The sequence below is a fragment of the Portunus trituberculatus genome, unplaced genomic scaffold (genome assembly GCF_017591435.1).
Source record: "Portunus trituberculatus isolate SZX2019 unplaced genomic scaffold, ASM1759143v1 PGA_scaffold_280__1_contigs__length_35027, whole genome shotgun sequence".
Classification (NCBI taxonomy): Eukaryota; Metazoa; Arthropoda; class Malacostraca; order Decapoda; family Portunidae; genus Portunus; species Portunus trituberculatus.
Genome location: NW_025541448.1, coordinates 27254 through 35027, shown reverse-complemented (window position 1 = coordinate 35027; position 7774 = coordinate 27254). Strand labels below are relative to the sequence as shown.

The window sequence follows — 7774 nt, the reverse complement described above, 5'->3', positions numbered from 1 at the left end:
GTTTTCACCAGGTTTTCACTCACACGCTTACCAACCACAGCTATGCGGGGCTACCAACCATTCCGACGCTTTATATCCTTTTGGTAAGCCAGACAACTAGGTTGGCGAGCGCTCCAAACACAAAAAAGCGATTTGTGGAACTGTCATAAATAGTTGGTGCGCGAGCCAAACAACATGGTAAGCGTTTTGGTTTGTTGCCGTACCAATACATTCAGGAATCGGACAGTCTTGCGTTACCCGCTGGCCACGGGCCGAACACCATCATCATCATGAGTGGCAAAAGATATCGCACGCGGAGTATTGCCTGGAAACATTTTCGTGAAAGTGACTCAAAGAAAGATGAAGTGATCTGTGATTACTGTGGAGAGAGACTTCTGAACCCTGCCAACCGACCCTGGCACCTCTTACGGACCACCCTTCTGGACCACCCTTCTGACTGACTGACCCTGACAACAACCGACCCTGGCACCTCTTACGGACCCTGGCACCCTTCTGACTGACCCTGACAACCGACCCTGGCACCTATTACGGACCACCATTCTGACTGACCCTGACAATCGACCCTGGCACCTCTTACAAACCACCCTTCTGAATGACCCTGACAACCGACCCTGGCACCTCTTACGGACCACCCTTCTGACTGACCCTGACAACCGACCCTGGCACCTCTTACGGACCACCCTTCTGACTGACCCTGACAACCGACCCTGGCACCTCTTACGGACCACCCTCCTGACAGACCCTTGCCACCCTTCTGACTGACCCTGTAACCGACCCTGGCATCTCTTAAGGACCACCCTTCTGACTGACCCTGGCAACCGACCCTGGCACCTCTTAAGGACCACCCTTCTGACTGACCCTGGTAACCGACCCTGACTTAAGGACCACCCACCTGTGCACTGTCATCTCTGGGACCACCCACCTGACTGACTGTCTGTGTGTGTGTGTGTGTGTGTGTGTGTGTGTGTGTGTGTGTGTGTGTGTGTGTGTGTGTGTGTGTGTGTGTGTGTGTGTGTGTGTGTGTGAGAGAGAGAGAGAGAGAGAGAGAGAGAGAGAGAGAGAGAGAGAGAGAGAGAGAGAGAGAGAGAGAGAGAGAGAGAGAGAGAGCATGGGATGTGTGTGTGCAGCACATCCCTACCCTTCCTGACTCTGAGAGAAAGAGAAAGAGAGAGAGAGAGAAAGAGGGAGAGAGAAAGAGAGAGCATGGGATGTGTGTGTGTGTAGCACATCCCTCCCTGACAGTGAGAGAAAGAAAGAGAGAGAGGGGAAAAGAGAAAGAGAAAGCATGGGATGTGTGTGTGCAGCACATCCCTACCCTTCCTGACTCTGAGAAAAAGATAAAGAGAGAGAGATAGGGAGAGAGAAAAAGAGGGCATGGGATGTGTGTGCAGCACATCCCTACCCTCCCTGATTGTGAGAGAAAGAGAAAGAGAGAGAGGGAGAGAAAAGAGAGAGCATGGGATGTGTGCATCACTGTGCATCACTCGTGTCATGAGTGTTGACATGCTAGCTACAAGTTGATCTAAGCACTGTTCACTGTCTATGCTTCACTGTTCGGGTTTATGGCGTGTTTCGTGGGACTCATTGTATCTTTGAGGTCAGGTCAAGTGGAGGTCAGGAAGCTTGCGTCTCCAGCATAATAATAATGATAATAATAATAATAATGATGATAATAATAATGATAATAATAATAATGATAATAACAATAATAAACAATAATAATTATAATATTGATAATAATAGAAATAAAAACAATAATGATAATAATAATAATAATAATAATAATAATAATAAATAATGATAATAATGATAATATTGAAAATAACAATGATAATTATAATAATAATAATAATAATAATAATAATAATAATAATGATAATAATGAAAATAATAATAATAATGAAAATAATAATAATAATAACAATAATAATAGTAATAATAATAATAATAATGATGAAAATACTGTTATTAATAATAATGATAATATGGATAATATTTATAATAATAATAATAATAATAATAATAATAATAATAATAATAAATAATAATAATAATAAAAATGATAATATATAAATAAATAAATATATATGTAAATAAAAAAAGATAAAATAATCATGAGTTATGAAAAATAGTGGGCGAGAATGAGGACATATCATGGTGTTAGGAACATGGACACATTAATAATCGGCAATTATATATTTTTAAGTTGCTTCTTAAAGGAATGTATTGAATGTAAAATTTTTGAATTAAGAGGAACAGAGTACTAGATTTTATGAGCGAGGTAAGCAAGAGAATGTTGAAAGACTGTTAGGTTATGTGCAGGTACACGTAAATCTTCATGAGTACTGGTGAAATAACTGACCTTCTTGCACTAGATGTTCAACAACTACATTTTTAATGACCTCTTTAGTCATGTGAGACGTGATGGGAATATCAAAATGTTTAGCGATGGCTTTCCACTGGTCCTTCCTTATATTAGCACCTTTAAGTTGTTCCAGAGAAGGGTCAGCACAAAAATCTTCAACGTTAAACTGAGCGGAAGCCATATTAAATAGATGTTAAATAACAACAACAAAAAAATGATAAGCGAATTACTTAAGTGAGGAACTTGGCAGAGTGATAATAAAGGCAACCTTGGAAATTACCTAGATTATACTTAAGTAAACACTTATGAGTACAATCACTAATGAAGGGGTAAACTAGAGAATTACGGCATTAAGAGGGATCCAGATTACTCTAGTTACGAGACTTGAGAGTGAGGAGCGAATTGTACTGCGATTTGTTATTGATAAGGAGGCGGATTAGTCTGAGAGACTAGTTAAAATGGCCGATTCTAACTAGCGAGAAAATTGATCCGCGAAGTGAGGGGATTGAGGGTTCGCATGAACATATGATGATCCCAACACTTGGATAACACTTATTACACACCTGCCTATGTGCAAAAAATAGAGATAGGTGCTATCGGTGAACACGCCTTTCTATCTGGTTTCCTGCTCTACCACTGCTATGCGATACCAATGAAAGTCACGAAGCACTTTTAACCCAAAAGGAGCCACTTGATCGCACAAAGGTAAATTTAAAACACACGCAGAGTAAGTCACAGAAAAAAAAACACATCGAAGTCACAACACCACAGAAACACAGAAAAAAATGATGTAATCACAGAAAAAAAGTCACTGGAAAAATGGAACACTGAACAAGGGCTATACTGGTCCTCTCACGATCGCCAATTGTTACGTTCACCGGTTAAAAGGGGAAGATTGGCATCGGGGAGCCGGTGAACAATAACAATAAAAAAAAAAAAACATTGCAGGTTCAACTGGTGAGGAAATGCAAAGGGGGGCACTTTAAAAAGCTATTTTAATAACCCCATAATGAAACTGACATACACATAGATATAACATGAAACAAGAAACTGACATACACATAGATATAACATGAAACATATGAAACTGACATACACATATACATATAACACAGAAATAAATACAACAATAAAGAACCCAACTTAATACCTAACAATAATCCTAATCCTATATGGAGGCAATGTTATAAAAACGGACGAGGGGAAGTGATACTTATGCGGTGTCGCAGTGGTGAAGTGCTGGGTGAGGTAGATCCCCACGGTAGTCCAAGAGGCGTTGTGTTCACTGGTTGAGGCCTGGACCTCGACTGACTTTCCAGAAAGCCGAGCTTGCTTTAACACTTCCGCTGGAGTCGAATGGGGCCGCGTGAATCCAACTTCGGGACAGTAGCGGGGCTTCATGAGACGGTGACGTGGAGGGTTCATGAGACGGTGCCGTGGAAGGTTCGTGAGACGGTGACGTGGAAGGGGATGTGGAGAGGTGGCGAACAAGGTAGCAAGCGGAGGAGGTGATGGTAGTGGAGTATGTTACGGGCGGGCCGTAACATAGGGTTGCAAGGAAATTATTTGTTGGGCCATGAGTGGTATGTTTGAGTAGATTAATGTTAAAGTCACCAATGAGTATTACTTTTTTGTTTTTTACTGTTTCTTTTTGGAGTAGACCACATGAAGTGTTTGTAAATTGTTCCACAAATTCATGTTTGGTGTGAGGTGTATATATTGCACAAATTATAAAGGAAAGTGATTTTGACGTGACATTGACAGTATTCATTTCAATGTTATCGTTAATGAGAGTTAGATCATGTAATTGTTCAAACTGTAAATTGTTTGACATGAAAATCGTGACTCCACCATGTGCTCTGTTGGTCCTAACGAGATGATAAGAGTGATAACCAGGAAGTTGATGGATGTGACTGTTGGTAGTGTTTAGCCAGGTTTCGGTGACTGCCAGAATGTCAGGGATAATGGAAAGAGCAGAAAGGAAAGTTGTAATGTTGTCAATGTTTTGGGGGAAAGATCTGGAATTTATATGTAAAATGTTAATGTGTTTTGTGTCTGGAGAAGGTAGCTTGTTGTAGGTATTAAGATGATAGTAGTTAGAGATGATATCAGAATCAATGTGTCCATGAAGCTGATTAATGATATCTAGTGCTATGTCATTAGCGTCCTCAATGTGAGGGTGAGTATTGTCGGCAAAAAGTGTGCTTTAAAGGTTACTCATGAAAAATAGTAGTAGGCTTGAGGGAAACTTAGAAAGAAAATACAGCTGTGTAGCTGCGCCGAGCGGACCTTATGATGTAGCAGTGGTTTGGTAACTCTGTCTAAAAATAATAAATATAATAATAAATAATAAGAATGATAAATATTATTACATTAATAGAAATAATGATAGTACTGGTCCCACAAACAGTAGTAGTGATAAGAAGTATTAAAGCATAACTGGTAGTAGAATATAACAGCTCAGTCTTGGCAGCACACTGCATACATCAGTAATGGTGCTAAAATAACATGTTTTGCAATGTACCACTATCATTATTATCACTAACAGGAGTTGCAGTAGTAGTAGTAGTAGTAGTAGTAGTAGTAGTAGTAGTAGTAGTAGTAGTAGTAGTAGTAGTAGTAGGTAGTAGTAGTAGTAGCAGTAGCAGAAATAGTAATAGTAGTAATGGTAGTATAAGTAGTAGTACTAATAAAGTAAAAGTAAGTAAAACAATATATATATATATATATATATATATATATATATATATATATATATATATATATATATATATATATATATATATATATATATATATATATATGTCACGTTACCCACTTTCGACGGGTTATTTCACCCTAAATTTAATATATATTTCAGGTTCAGGGAACGACACAGAAAAGAAAGTATAACCACATGAAATGAAGCAAAGGCAACGGAAACTTATAATAATTTATTTAATCTAATCATAACTTACTATTTACAATTTACAAATAAAGAAAGAAAAAAAAATCACATCACACGGAAAAAATAAGCCTGGATAACACTCCCGCAACTCTCCGTAGCCCGTACCCACGTGGTCAGATATAACCAACCACGTGGAAAGGAAAAAAATGAGAAACAAAGGAACTTTAACCAACGCGGCTCATAACGAACTCACACAACATGGAGAAACATACGAGTGGACACAACACCAGAAATATAACCCTTGAAAACAATTACAAAACCAAGTACAAACACCGACAAAACTCACGTATACAGTCATATTGCATAAAACACATAAAACACCTTATTACTGGCAATAAAACACAACACATACCTTTGTGGCTTAACTAGCCCACGACTCACACACACCACGTGGTCTTCCTGTGGCCAACGTGGCCTTTCCCAGCTGGAGGGCAGGCCTCCTTCTGGTGACCCTGCTTTACCATTGGCAAAGCGAGCGAGAGAGCGAGGTAGGGATGGCAGTTTCGGTCCGAGTAGTACTCGGTTTACTCGGTTTTTGGATTTGAGTGAGTACTACTCGGTTTACTCGGTTTTCAAAATTCAATTACATGTTCAATTTATGCTTTGAAAATGTAATACAGGCCTTCAAACTAAAGAGTATTTTTTTTTTCGGTATTTTGTTGGGGAAGAAGGTGGTGCATGCCGCACAACCACCCAGACATTAATGGAATAGTCCAATTCCTAAGAACAAGCCTAACAGTGCCAACAGTCCAACACACGGGCTTGGGTGAAGGAAAGAGAGACCTGTACGAGTACGCGACGAGTAGGATTACTCAGTCACTTCACAGTTGGCAATTAGCCAGTTTCACAGTTTTCGTTGGCAGCGTTAGCAAGTCGCCAGACGCCAGTGACCACATGTGCACGGTGACCCAGCCGGTTCCTGAATTACTTCTTTTTGGTCCGTTAGGCAGCCAACCAAGCAATTTGTGTCCTGTGCCGTTCCAGAATGCCTTTTTCCATCTGTTTTTTGTCCACTAGTGGACCAAAGATTGGAACTTTGGTCGAGGGGTTTTGCAAAACATTGGTCAAGTGTCCGGGCGACCAAAGCTACCGCCTTGTATTTTAAATTTCCAAATGTAAAAAGAAGCTAACTGTAATTAAATTTATTTCATTCTATTTACCATGTCAAATTTTTTTGATGGTACAGCAAAGCTTTTCTTATGCTATATTGAGCATACGTTTTAATTTTTGAAGTCTACTGTAGTCGCCTTGTGAGTTCACGTCAAACATCAACAACAGCCTAATCGACTCGTCACATCTCTACTTCACTGACTAAATTTGGTAAGTATATGATTAATCTTGTTATCTATATATCATTACATGAATTCTTACTGTGTGCTTCTACTATTAAGAAAGGTAAGTGGACGAATTAAAGGGCAAAAGCTATAATATTGAAGGAGTGGAGTAGACTGAAGCCGAGATATCATGTACGTAGCTCATACCCAGGAAAAAAAAAAAAAAACGATTAAATAAATGAAAATGATCATGAGGCTGTATATTGAGTATATTTGTAGTTTTAAGTTCAAGGCTATTAAGAGGTGACCGATGAAACAATGGAGGAAAGGTATAAACGGTACCTTCATGAGCTTGCAGGTAACACTCGATTCTGTGGTGGTCTACACATCAGAAGACATTATTGATGGATTTATTACACATTAGTGAATGGATCCTATTAACGAACCTAATGTAACCTAACCAAGCAAACAATAACCCAGCCAACTTAACCTAACCCACCCAACCTAACCTAACCTAACCAAGGTAACTTAACCAACCTATTTATTGTCATAACTTCTGAAGCATCAATTTGCGATGGAAAATGTCAATATGAAAAAGCGGAAATGTTAGATTGGCAGAAATTAAAACAAACCAAACATATTTTAACCTAACCTCACCTATCCCCCACCCAAATCTAACATACCTATGCCCTACAACCATTCAAAATGCAGCTAGGTATTCTTCAGATCATTAAAAACTACACTTTTCAGGTACCATGGCTGCATTAGAAGAAATCATAGATGAAGAAATGTATGAAATGGAAGAATTGCGACGAGTGAGGATTCCACGCATATATAAGATCTTATGGTGTATAATGTAGGTATTGCGAAGTACAAATAGTATGTAAGAATGAATAAACTTAATCATCTACTTTTAATGCTAATCATTATACCTTGTGTGTGTGTGTGTGTGTGTGTGTGTGTGTGTGTGTGTGTGTGTGTGTGTGTGTGTGTGTCTACTTTTGAAAATGTGATCATAGGCAGTGATGAGTCTGGAAAAAAAAAAAAAAACTGATTAACAGTGTTGCTCATATTGCATTGAACTTCTTGGTAATTGTCTCCCAAGCTTCCTGTTTTTTAGCTATCATGGAGTAATTACCACTTTTATCAAGCACGACCTTGAATTGGTTGATAAGATCAACCAACGTG

General features: G+C 38.9%; 1 long non-coding RNA gene across 1 annotated transcript; it reads left to right on the top strand.

Moving 5' to 3' along the window:
• Positions 1-6559: 6559 nt before the first annotated feature.
• Positions 6560-7453, top strand: LOC123500458. The gene is made up of 2 exons (XR_006673320.1): positions 6560-6632; positions 7337-7453. It is a non-coding gene; the product is annotated as an uncharacterized LOC123500458 (long non-coding RNA).
• Positions 7454-7774: the final 321 nt, after the last annotated feature.